At 36.7% G+C, this 14,323-nt stretch overlaps 1 protein-coding gene across 1 annotated transcript in view; it reads left to right on the forward strand.

Moving 5' to 3' along the window:
- The first annotated feature begins 8,290 nt into the window (after nucleotides 1–8,290).
- LOC145675533 (heterochromatin-stabilizing protein CFDP1-like) overlaps nucleotides 8,291–14,323 on the forward strand; it is a 67,602-nt gene continuing 61,569 nt past the window's right edge. Inside the window, exon 1 of the mRNA XM_081746020.1 lies at nucleotides 8,291–8,443. The gene's annotated coding sequence lies outside the window, so the exon portion shown is untranslated. The remainder of the gene's footprint in view (nucleotides 8,444–14,323) is intronic.

Consider the following 14,323-nt stretch of genomic DNA (forward strand, 5'->3'; position numbering starts at 1 on the left):
AGCAGCGCCACCGCCACCCAAGGGACGCTATAAGTTGGACAGAAGAATCCAGCTCAGGACCAGTTTTCTGGTGACCATCCTTTAGTCTGCTACGGGACTCATGGAGTAACTTAACCCCAGGCCTCTAGTCTGCTACGGGGCTACGCCTATCCTATCTCCTGGCTTAGCCTGCTACGGGGCTCTGTCTGGTAATCCTAACCTCAGCCGCTTAGCCTGCTACGGGGCTCTGTTGGTCACTTAATCCGCCTCTGCTTGCTACGGAGCATTGGTCCCTTAATTCCACTCCTCTTAGCCTGCTACAGGGCTCTGTTGGAGATCCTGTCTGCGACCTACGGTCAAAGACCACCTATACTCACCCTGATTATAGAGAAATCAATTTGTATAGTATTTTGTAAAAATACTTTTATAGAGGAACTTTTTATAATAAAAATACTGGTAGTGGGAGTCGATTCCGGACGCTCTTTTTATTAACAGCTCTACCTCATCCTTATATATGAGACAAAACTACACAAAATTTTACAATATATATATATATATATATATATATATATATATATATATATATATATATATATATATATATATATATATATATATATATATATATATATGTGTGTGTGTGTGTGTGTGTGTGTGTGTGTGTGTTCAAGTTGAATGTTTTATCATTGTTGTTCATGATTTTACTCTTTTACAGTGAAAATGTAAGAATTTACTACCTCAAACAACTAGACACATGAACACAATTGATTTCTATAAGTAGTTATTTAATCATGGCGTTTAAAATATGTATGGCTGGTGATTTAAGTGGAAGCAGGGAAATACACTTTTACTGGTAAAGAAAATGACTTATAGGTTTATGCCTCTACTTAAAAGAGGATCTTTCTATTTTTCTGAGCGGCAGCAAACTTATCAGCAATTTTTTCAATATCTAACGATTTAACAATTTTCTTCAATATAAAGTAATCCTAAATTTTTCAACCTATCAGTCATTGAATTGCGTATATGTCTTTAATCTTTTCAAACATGAGAATGGCCTTTCACATGTAGCATTAGAAACTGATATAGTGACAGAGATTATATCTGGCTTGTAGGTTCCTAGGAATGCGTTTTTGTAGACGCAAAGATCAACGAAATTCATCAAGAAATCATCTTTGGTTTTCTCTCGTTTTCATACAACTTAATTGTGTTTGGGAGGATTTTGAGTTCACATTTGAATATTTCCAGATCACTTCCATAATACTGGGCCATAGGCTCCATAATGTAATTTAGAAAGTTTTCACTTTTTGAATGTAGAGTGGTGATTGATCCAATGATTTTGCTACATGATTCAAAGCGTTTTTCCGTCTGTGATTGCCTTATCAATAGTAGGCAGAAAAATGTTTCTTAGTATATCATCTTTAGAAAATTCGTTTTCTGCCTCCAATGAAGAGATTCATCCAAACTGAATTTGTGATATTTCGATGTCGAATGTCTAGTTCGTTTCCACGAGGAACCCCTATAATTTATCTGTTTCCGGCTTTGGAATTTCAAGACCATTTTCTTTGCATATCTCCAAACATTTTTGATAAATATGTTTGAATGTTGTTCGTTGAGTGTCATATTCTCCTGTCCTCATCTTCGACAGCGTTTGAACTAATGTATCTACAAGAATCAAACCTTCCGATATGTCGACATCTACTTGAGATAAGGCGAAACTCAACGTTATAGCATGGCAGCAGTCATCTCAAATTTTACAAGCGCGAAAACATTCGTTCTTGTACAGATTACACTAATTTGCCGGATGGAATGATGGAAGTAAATAAAAATTACAAATTCCAGATTTGGTTTAATGCCGCATAATAATATAAATAGTTGTTTGGTAGATAAATTGTATTAATAATAATAATAATAAAGTAAAAAGTGATGGACAAGGACAAATGTTCTTAAGAGACAAATGTCGCAAAGAAATAGGAACTGAACTCCAACAGGACACTGATGTGCCGTAACAGCCCACTTTAGATTTTAAGACTTGCTCTTGAAGTTTAAGTTCCATTTTAAAGTAAACTGCTAATAATTATCATGTATTCTCAGTATTTCAGAAAAATGTCCCGATTTCACGCTCTAAAAATATGGTAGCCTAATCAGTTACGAAACTAGACATTTGGTGCCCAGGGCAAATTTTGCAATTAGTATCCCCTTCATTTACATCTACACCAATAAACACACAGATTAGTTTGCTGGCGTCCGGGACAACTACCCCGGTTGCAGCATTTTGTTTTGATCTGGTCGTAGTTCAATTATTTTTTTTACTTTTATCCTAGAGCTCCAAAAATGAGTAATGAATGTGCCTTTACTTTATTGAAATGATGAGGTGAACATTCTTTAAAGCAAAAAAGAGAAAATGTGTTTTCCTTTCCCTAATATCAAACAGTGTTAGAACAGACATTTCAATCGGGACTCCTTACAGCAAAAGAAGTATACGTGACCTTTTTCTTTCTTTCGTTTGTTTACTTTCCTTGTTTTTAGAATTTGACGTGAATTCAAATACATAAACACTTCACACGCACACCGAATGGCCAAAGCTCGGCGGTAGAACATCAGCTTAACATTTGGAAGATGGTGTGATCGATCCCTCGTGGATAAATATTTCGACTGTGAAGATTACCAGGATTCTTCCTCGGTGTCACTAGGAAGAATCCTGGTCCTATTGACTCATTTCTCTCGTTTCTATCCTCTGAGTCTCGGACATTTCAAAGTTTTAAAATAAATTCAAATGTAGTTGAAATAACTTAATGCTACTATCCAGTAGCCGATGCTAAATTAATATTGTTTAGTTTTGAGATTAGATTTGAAGGAGGGGCATTAATTAGTATAACTTGTTGAAAATTCATTTCACCACTGATTTACTGTTCTGCATAATTCCTACAATGTAATTTTCTTAGAAATGCTTAATGCTTAATTTTCTCAGATATGCATATTTTGACGGAGAACAAGTATAAATCTGATAAAAATGGGTATTCACTGACTGAACTTACTGAATGGAATATCTGTGGACCAGCCCCACAACTCCTGATATATCTGTGTTCTCTGATTATATATCTCTGATTATCTCTGATTACTGACAGATATATCTCTGATTACTAAACATTAAATAACGGGAGGATACAACCTGATTATGGGGGTAACTACCACTTTTACACAAAATAGCATTACTGCCGCGACAAAGGTGTATCTTACCTGATAGTTAGTAATCTGTCTCTGTGATATATTTTGGAATTTCTTTAGTAGTAGCAGTTTTGGGATTAAGCTACAGTTAAAATCGTTTAAAAGAAAATACTCCTGAACGATTTATTTATAAAGAATCACTTATTTTTGTTAGCCTCATTTCCCCAGGCTTTAGTTATAGTATAGGTCCACCAAGCGCTGACTTCGTTTTTCTTGGAGATAACATCGCAGCAGAAAGTTTCTACTGAGTTGTCAACGGCCAAGAACGTTAGGAAACTAGACGTACGAGAGACAAGACTAGAAGGTTGTCGAAAAGGAGAACCAGTATCAGTAGCAAATAGTACATGTTGGTATTATTCAGTATCTTAATTTTCTCGAACGATTGGGATACGAACAACAGAGAGAATGGCAGAAATAATGAAAACTTTTGCTCTCTTCTTTTAACTAACTAACTAACTCTATGGCATATCGAACCCGGAGGTTCAATGCCGCGTTCACAAAAGCTCTCCACTGACTTCTATCCTTAGCTAACTGCATCCAGTTTCTACTTTGTATTCCAATCTCTGCGAGATCCATCTTATTATTGTCCTCCCATCTGCGCCTAGGTCTTCCTAATGGTCGTTTTCCAATTGGTCTTCCAGTTAAGAATTTGAAAGCGTTTCTACTTTCTTCCATTCTAGCTACATGACCCGCCCACCTAAGCCTCCTAGACTTGACGACCCTAACAATGTTGGGTAAACCATATAAATTATGTAGTTCCTCGTTATGAAGTTTCCGCCATTCCCCATTCCCGTTCCTCTTACGTCCGAATATTCGTCTCAGGATCTTGTTCTCAGATACTTTCAGTCTATGTTCTTTCCTCAGAGTAAGTGACCATGTTTCGCAGCCATACAGAACAACAGGCATGATTATCGTTTTGTATATTTTAAGCTCCAAATTCCTCGACAGAATTCGCGACGACAAGAGATTTTGAACCGAATAGTAACACGAATTCCCTGCTTTTAGTCGACATTTAATTTCCCCGTGAATATGATTTTCCTAATTATTTAATGGATGCTACGCATTTGTTCTATGTCACCATAATCAATGGAAATTAATTACTTAGTGCACGAAGACTTCTTTCGTCCAACACAAGTGTAACATTTTACTGCAGTGCATGCTATTTGTAAGCTCTCCTGTTTTTATATGACTTTCAACATCGAAGTGAATAAGAATGCAGATTCACTGTGCTTTTTTTCCTTTGTCGAAAACAAAGAAAATAACCAGATAAGGGACAAAGGTTAAAAGGAACGATCAGATGGTAAGATCAATGCATGCACCATACAGGTTTTGATGAATTAAATATTGCTGTACTACAAACAAAAACGAGCCTGGAGTGTTTTACTCGGAACGCAGACTTTATGGGGCGTTTACACTTAGTCGATTTGCGTTCGATTCAGTTGAATTGACGTCACTTTCAACTTAATCGACCGTGTAAACGGGACTTCAACTTAATCGCTTGTTGATCGAAGGCGACTAATCGACTGGCAACTGAATTGAAAGACGTTTTATTTTCTGTGGTTGAAATAATTGAACACATCCTTCGATCTGATTCGGCCTAGTTGCTTCGATTTAGTGGCAAATGCAGCGAGTCGATTTAGTCGTGCGACTAAATCGACCAAGTGTAAACGCCCCATATTGCAACGTGCGGTATTCTGCAGTTGGTAACTTTGTTGTCGAGAGATGTTTTGGTAGTAGTTTCACTGGAGGCCTCTATCAATTCACCGTTTGACGACCTATAGCAGTATCACTGTGTATGGGGGCCACTAGAGGGCCAAGAATTTGAGCAAGGTGGTCTGCCCCCCCAGGCCCTCCCTTGGCTCCGCCACTGGATTGATCTTACACTGGAGAAATAGTTATGTTTCGTTTTTCATTATCATTTGACCTTGAAGCAAACGCTGGAGAGATATTGTCTGTTCACTCTAGGATGGAAGATTGTTTACAAACAACAATTGTAGTGCGAGCGTCAAAACCTTGCTTCTCACCCCTACATGGTTAATTCATGGTTGCCAGGCACATGAATCTCCGAACCGAATGTACCTACTTCTGCACAGTCATGGACCAAGTGCCATTACTACATAAATTGCTGCTTTTGAGATGACTGAGATATTAACGTTATGAAAAATTGAGTTAGTTATTATGTAATACAATCTTACATATAATGCACACTCAATTTTGTACAAGTGTTCTTGTTCGAAAGTGTGCGAAAACCTTGTACGCCTGGCAATATTGGAAGATGGCAGTTTGTGTTGTAAACAATAAACAGAGGTAGCGAAGACTGTTAGGTTCGCTGGACAGCGTTGTTTTCATGATAAGGCGACAGAAACATATTGTACTGATTGTAAACAAGGGCTGGGAATTTCGATGCGAGTATAGGTGGAAATATTCTCCCCACATATTGCCTGTTGGTGAAGGTTTGCAATGTTGCAAACTGCTAAGTGTAGAATTTCATACTAATTGAACGAGCTTTGAGAAGGATTAGTATGATGCAATAATTATAAATACTAACAACCATAGACTTAAAGTATTAGGAAATAAACCATGCTGCTGTAAGAAGAATATAATACACATTGAATTAAGTGTTCAAAGTACAATATAAAGCGAATTTTAACAGTTAAACATTTTAAAGCTGTACACATTTGCCCTGTTTGGGTGCCCTTACCAGACACTGTGCAACACGAAAAAAGGCATTAAAATAGGTACATCGAGCGTGGGCATGAACGCGGCTCTGGCCGGTATTTCTTATTAAGGTTTTCCTCAGTCCCACGAGGTGAATGACTAGATAGTAGCTTCTGTAAGGCAGGGGCGGATCCAGGACGGACTTCTTGAGGGCGGTGGGTTTTAATACTGCTACTTAGAGCTATTTTTAAGAGCTCCAAACTCTGGGATTGGGTTTTATTTAAATATTTAAAATGAGAAAGGTTCCTTTCCTGGGGGCAATCGCCATGATCGCCCCCTGGATCCGCCACTGCTGCAAGGCCAGAATTGGGCCAAACACCGAGGTCCCAGAATTGGCGGGAAATATATTCCTTCAGAATATTATGTTGTCAACACTTCCACAAATATTATGGTGGTGGGTTCCGACATCCCTTTTTCGTTTATGTGTGTTTAAATTCATTATGAAGTAAATGTAGAAGTGTTTTTTTCATTCTCTTTCTTTCTTTCTTCTCATCTTTCTCATCCTTGCTCTCCTTTCCCCACCTTCTTAAAATATGAATACTATCCTCCTGTAATATTGTTTCTCTCCACGGCCCAACCGGTTTAAAGAGACCAACCTGATATAGTTAACTATTAGCAGAAGTGTACCAATAAATTCACATTAGAGATAGCGCCGTAACTTATATTTTTTTTCTGGGGGGCAAGCATTAATATGTGTATTTGGGCCTCCTAGAAAAAGTTGTTTTTCTCATTCTTGTTCCCCCCTCTTTCTAACTTTTTCTTACTATTTATGCCCCCCGGAGCCTGTCGGCCCTCCCTCACGGCAAGGTCTGCGGGGCCGTTACTTACGCCCTTGGGCCCATTCCATACATGACAAATTAATTAAGGGGACAACATTGACAAATCTCAAAGCCATACGAATAAATGTTATTTCTAGGGCCCCTAATAATAGACGTTTCTTACTGAAGTGGGCACAAGGCTCACTTTTGTTTTATTTACCTTTTGTGCGCTGCTTTATGTAATGTAGTGAAACTGTTTGATGCTTCATTTATAATTTCATGTTAGTATTGTATATGGATTAAGAAAATTTCGTCTCCAAATGGGCCCCTTCGAACGGCGGGGAACCTCCCTGGGGGGAAGTTGCCCCTCCCCTGTCCCACACAAGTTACGGTCCTGATTAGAGAAGAAGTAAACTCTTTCGAAATTTACGCAACTTGCAAATACCAAACCCTACTAGTGCTAAAATTGATGAGTTAGTTCCACTGTTACAACTGCTATAAGGGGAAAGTAGGGGAAGGAATGCTAAGATTCGCTGGCCAGGTTTTGTGTCAAAACACAGCGCCAAGCTACAGTGAACGGACAATACATTAACCTCGTATAGAAATGCGCGGTGTTGGAATGTATAACTCGTAGGATATGATGCTTTACTTTTTAAATTTTCAATACTTCCGTGTACTCCTTAAAAATGTAATAAAGAATTGACGCCATTTAAAAAATATTCAATTAGAACTCAACAACCTTCACAAAAATTAACAAACGATCAGTGAAAACGGCATATTTCCAGAACTTGTGCTTTCCGGAGATATCATTGTTAAAAGAGTTTGCCACAAATATATAAATATCCACAGCATTTTAATATATAAATATTTCAAGATTTTCTTTTTGCTGCAAATGAATGCTGCAAACGCTTTATGGTAGTTTTCGACGTACCTAATTTCTGTACTTCATTTATATACCCTGGTAATTGTTACAGAATTTTCTTCAATGAAACTGTAATTCCTTTCAATTCCAGGAATTATTAATGGATATAGTATACGACAGTGCCTCATCATTTAGCGAGGACTCACGAAGTGCAGTCTTTTAAGGATTATTCATTGAGGATATAGGAACTTGAAAATGAGGTAACAAGGCGACTTTCATTAATTACTGAGTAATATAAAATAAAATGTACGTCGGTTTGCGTTGCGTTTCGTTGTGTTTTATGGTATGCGAAGAATAATAATGTGCCCTTGTACGTAGTGTATGAGTATATGTGGGGGATTTGAAACACATATCGCATGTCACGTGCACGTGGATGCTTCTTACTACTTCTAAATGTAATAAAATCATTTTTATACGTAGTGCAACAGTAGGAAGTATCCACGAGCACAGATCATGAGGTACTGTTGTATACTATTACCTTATTAATTGACAATCGACGTTCCCATTCCAGTATTTCATCATTTTGCCGAGATATTTGGGGAAGAATTCCTGCTATTCAGTTTTCTGGGTAGACGCGTACCCCTCATCCCACCCGGCTGGCCAGCCCATGTAATGTTTGTTTAAAAAGTGAATGAAGCATAGTCCTTCTGCTGATAGGGTATGTTGATCTGTGGCTGAGGCTAGTAGGGTCGATTCTTATCTTGCATATGGTTTTTCGCTTTTTGAGAACCTGGCAACGCTGACAGTGAGTCTAGCAGGGTTTCAGCGGTGTGCTTGTGTAATACCGAAATATTGAATGGCATTTGTTTGATTACTCGTATGTTTCGGTTTTTAAGTGATTGTAAGTATTTCTGTCTCCTAACCTTGCATTAGATAATGTACTATTATAATACTCTTCAAAAAGCAAATGTGTTTATTTGTTGGAATATATCGGGGTTATTTGAACTACTAGCAAATTATGTTGCTAGTTAGTATTTGTACATGCATTGACCACTTAAGTGAAGAAATAATTTAGGGAGGCGGCAAAAAGTAATAAATTTCATTGTAATACACTTGGTTAGCAGTTAGTAAAGCCTTTACAACAAGCGGCTTCAAATTGTGGGTAAACTTTAAAATGCCCGCTTTGTTGATAAGCGAACAAAGGCACTAGTCGTATAAGCAAATGACCAAATGTTTAAACAAAAGAAATATACTCAGCTCCGCTAACGCCTGCTCGGGAAGGTTGTAGAACACAGGTCCCTCTATATAAATTAGTAGCTAGATTTTTTTTTTTTTTTGTCGCAATAATTCACATAGAATTGCCGAGCGAGAGTCAGCGTGTGAAGATGGGCCAAAGCCCCGCAGGGCACGTTCTTTATTACAGCTAAATGGGAAGAGGGACCTGTGATCTAGAACCTTACCGAGTCAGGCCGTGCCCAAAAGATACAAGTTCACATTTGAAGTACGCTTATTTTCGGTACTGACGTCACCTAGTGTGGGACAAAAGGTCCAAGTTCACAAGTCTGCGAGTGCGTAGTGTGCGAGGATGTACACTACGTTAGTATACTTGTGTGCTTAACATGGCAATTTCTAGTAAAATAACCTAACAAATTTTAAAAGGCTTTTTTTTAGGTTAATTTATTTATGAGCTGATCTATTAATAATTTACTTGATAGTAATTGACAAATTAGTGATATTACAAGTGAAATATATAAATGTTGCACAAATAACAAACCTACTATATTTAAGTTGTTCTCAGCATGCAAAGGGAAAGCAACCAAATAGTTACTTTAATAATGCTATAAACACATCTGTGTTTACATATTACATGGTTTATGTAACTTAATTGAGATAATTAGACTATCGTTAATGCAGTTATTTGTACATAAATGATAGATTTTAATAGCGCATGAATTAAAATATTAAGCTCTAGCATAGAATAATGAATACCTAGATTATTCATTTCTCTATAGCTACAGCTGCAGTTGCAAATGATGATTTGTAGGTAGATAGGCCTAATTTTCTAGTTTTGATTCTAAACAAATTCCTTTCAAAGTTATTATATTTCCATACACTTGATCTGTGTGAGAGATAGCAGTATGTCAATTACCGTACATTTTGCATTTTTGACAGCTGCCCAAAAGTGAAATACAGGTCAAACATTTCTTTCCACACATTTATCAAAGATTTCACAAGTCTTTACTTCGTCCCAGAGTTGCCTGGTTTAAACCGAGGTGGTTTAAACCAGCTGTTTTTTTTTTCAAAGAAACCAACTGGTTTAAGAAAAAAAACCGAAAAATGTTTAAATCGTGTGAACTTCATGGTGACGTTTCCACATATCAAACCATCCGCATTATGTGTATCTACTTTTCACCTTTTAATCAAGGGGTCCCGTGTTCAATTCTCGGTCGAACCACAACCCATCTTTCAAGTGTAAACCAAGTAGCGATTCGAGGTGTCTCTTTAAGCGAAAAATCTTTTCCCTGATAACGTTGGTATTTCATAAGGATTTTAAGCCTAAACATACGAAATGAAACCAAATTATATATTTCTACTTGAATGAATGCCTGTTGTTTTATAAAGAATCCAAGGTTGCTTAAACATATTGATAGAAATTGGTAAAATTTATCAACTGCCTAAGTAGCTGAAATGACTCTTGACAATTATATTAACAACTAGGCCTATGTAAAGATCAGTACAACGTATTTTTATCAGGAGTCCTTCGTGAGTGAGTCGGCAATCGCATTTGTGTCCAAATAGACAATTTCTCATGGATGTAAGCCGAGAAGCGGTTTGGATTCCGCTTTAAGCTTATGTGACCCCTTCCAGCATAACCTTGTTGTTGCATAATAATACCAACGCGAAACGAACTAATTTCTGTCCATATCTAATATAAATACATAGAGTAAATTATTAAAACCGGGTTTAAACCAAAAAAAGACAAACTGGTTTTTTGTTTTTTTCAATAAAAACCATGGTGTTTGCCATCCCTGCTGTGGCCATTTCATTAATTTTTATCGATTCTTCGATTAAGTGATTTGATCTTTCGGTTCTGGTTTTGAGAACTTGCCTGTTAGCCCATATATATATAGGTTGGTAGGTAGGTTGGTTCCATCCTGTGCCAAAGTTTTGTATTTAATTCACATAGTATTGCCGAGCGAACGTCAGCGAGTGAAGGCGGGTTAGACCCCCGCAGGGCACGTTATTTTCTGATTTCGTTACGAATCGGTTCATTGAATGAAATGGCCAAAGTAAAGACTTGTTTTCCTCTTAAATCTATATTATCCTGTTACTGTACCCACTATAAAACGATTATAAACAAATAACTCCTTCCGTATAGTTGAACAATGAGAGCCATTATATAACATACATACTGTATTTTTTCATAAAACCGTCTCTTAATTTTCATAAAATTCTTATTATATTAGTAGTAGTATTGGTTGGCTGGTTTAAACCAGCAGTTTTTTTTTTTTTTTTTTCAAAACAATCAACTTGTTTAAACCAAAAAACGAAAAGTGTAAGTGTTCGTAAAATCTTGAACAACACATATTTGGGGTTTATCACGTTTCACTTCCGTATATTATTCGTATTATATTCAGACGTAAATTGCCCATTCATGACTCAAAAAGATTACAGTACAAGAGCAACTGTTTTTTAAAATAAATTTATGAATGTTTCTTTTGTGATTTTTTTAATAGTTAATATTGTTATGCAGTTGCAGTCAAAGGAAAATTCTAAGTATTGTTTGTTTTAATAATGTTTACTATTGATAAAATACATCGAAATGCCGTACTTTTGGGGAGAGAGTCATACAAACCCCATGAGAGGCATTTATTGAAATAAAAAGTATCTTTGGTATCTATTTATGTATAAATGGATAAGGGCCAAACTGAACTCAAATAATTCATATCTTTATTAACTTTTCTTACTGATATGCAAATTAAGTCGCTGTATTTCTTTAACTTGGACTTATAAAAGTCGTAGTGAACTAACTTGGACTAAATTAGTTCTTCTGTGCTCTACAGTACTTTGAAATTGTCCATATGTAATTCTGTATAATGGTTTCACTTATGCAATTGTTTATCTTTTTGTCCTATGTAAAGATCAGTACAACTTTTTTTAAATCAGGAGTCCTTCGTGAGTGAGTCGGCAGACGTCGCATTTGTGGCCCATTAGTATTGGTTTCGAGTTGAAATGGAGGACTATTTCTCTCGGATGTAAGCCGATAAGCGGTTTGGATTCTGCTTTAAGTTTATGTGACCCCTTTCAGCATAACCTGATTGTTGCATAATACCACCAAGGCGAAACACTTATTTTTGTCAATATGTGATATAAATACATGAGCAAATTATTTAAACCAAATAACCGGGCTTTTTTTTTTCCAATAAAAACCATGGTTTTCGCCAACCCTGGTAATTTGTTTTTATTGAACGAGGGATTTGTTTCGTAACTGAGTAACCATTTTCGCAGTGGGAAGCATGTAGGACAGACAGCGGGTGTATAACAAGAGAGGTGTATTGCGCCGAAAGCGTAGTGAAGTGTAGGCAAATTTTGAAATGCATACAATGTACAGGACTCCATTTAAGTGGGCTTATAAGATAGTAATCTTCCATATTTTATTATTTTTACCGGAAGCAGGAAAATTCGGTGTACGGAAAACTCGGTGTGGGGAATGTTAGGTGTAAAGAAAGATTCGTTGTAGTAGGCCGTAGAATTTATTAAAAACTCAACTTTGAGGATAAATGAGCGTATTAGTTTGAAGTTCAAACTGAAGTAGACCGTAGGATTTATTAAAAACTCAACTTTGAGGATATATGAGTGTATTAGTTTGAAGTTCAAATTTTGTGTAGAACGTACTTTTACTGTTTACTGTCTACTTTATATTGCTTTATATTGAATTGTGTTCCTGAAATTATTGGAATTCTAGATTTCGAGGGATTTTAACATTTCATGGCCCTTACACGACGAGAAATTTGTTCTCCAATCAGACACTTTAGTCCTCACAGTCCTCCAGTTAGACACTTTAGTTTGTTTACCTTAAGGCAAACAAACTAAAGTGTCTGATTGGAGGAGAAGTCAACTATTTGTACAACTATTATCTGATAAAACCATCCTGCTTTATATTGCCCTTTCCACTAAGACTTTTTTGATCAATATATTTTTGCATCTTACATATATATATATATATATATATATATATATACAGAGTGATTCTTTGAAAACCCACGGATTTCATTTGGCTCTAAAATTTCTAACTGAAGTCAGATTTTCATGCGGTTTGCTGCAAATCATCAGGGAGGGATGGGAGTTTTATGGGACTATGTTTACTGGTTTAAATTCATCCGGGGTAATATAGAGCAGGCCGCAAGAAAAACAGCAAATGTTCGCCATTGTACGTTACAGTTCGAATGAGATATTGGATATTTGAAGCGAAATCACATGTTGAATAGAGATTTCTTGGATGACTTAGAGTCGGTACCTGACATCTTTCACAACATCCGCCAGCGAGGTCCGAAACTTCCCTGTCTTCCTCAGAAGCGATCCTGTTTCCTGCAATTTATTCACTATCGACCATGTTATGTTCCTGTCTGGGGCAGAACGTGAGGCAAAGTTACGTGTAAATGCCCTTTGCGTAGCAACAGCAGATCCCGTTCTCCAAAAACTTTTTAACGATAAAATCACGTTGCTCCAAAGAGTACATTTTTGTAACTGTGTCCTGATCATATTGATTCAGTAGCTCAGCATAATTCTCAATACAACGGACCAGTTTCTTGTTTCTTATTGACTGTCGCGAGGTTGCCATCTAAGGAAGAAACTCAAATCTGCACACCGCACCTCACCTAATTCCAATTCGATACAGTGGCGAATATTTGCTGTTTTTTTTTAGAGGCGTGGCCGATATTACCCCAAATGAATTTAAACAGTAAACATAGTTCCATAAATCTCCCAACGTTCCTTGATCATTTGCCACAAACCGCATGAAAATCGGACTTCAGTTGGGAATTCTAGACCCAAATGAAATCCGTGAGTTTTAAAAGAATCACCTTGCATATGTTCTATGATGTACTATAGGAAAGGTGTTTTTAGTTGTTCCTATAACTATTCTCTGAACTTATAATTGTTTTATTTCTGACAAAAAGTGTCAGCTTCACTGTGTGATGAAAAGTAGTTTATAGTAATACCCCGCGAAAGACATGCAAGAGGTAGTGGACTGAAGACAAAAAAAAGATAAATTTGCTTTTTTTGAAATAGGAAATAACATTTTATTCGTTACATTTTAAGGTTTTCGTTTTCACAATATGAAGTATCGTGAATTATCGTAAGTGGTAATATTCAATATGTATTACATCGAATCTACCTTACACCTCAATTTCCCCACACCGAATTTTCTGTACACCGAGTTTTCCTAGACCCATTTTTACCGTATTACTTTAATTAGAGCTATCCACCTTGAGCATATGTGATCCTTATAAATTGGTATTTCATAGTGACATAATAGCATTTTCCTGTAAATTTTGGTCCTCATGTTCTTCAACTCCACCGCTTCTTTACGTGTTATCCTTGCAAGTGTTAACTTTTGGTGTAGATTAAGAATATGGAGACACTATTTCGACGGGCAAAATCTATACCTTTACAAAGAAAGAGTAGCATCTAAAGAACTTAATCATTAGCGCAATATGTTAGAAATACTCCAATCAGTATGCCTGTAACTTTAGCAGTACGGTAGAACTACAACTATAGT

The sequence above is a fragment of the Thermobia domestica genome, chromosome 18 (genome assembly GCF_964235325.1).
Source record: "Thermobia domestica chromosome 18, izTheDome1.hap1.1, whole genome shotgun sequence".
Classification (NCBI taxonomy): Eukaryota; Metazoa; Arthropoda; class Insecta; order Zygentoma; family Lepismatidae; genus Thermobia; species Thermobia domestica.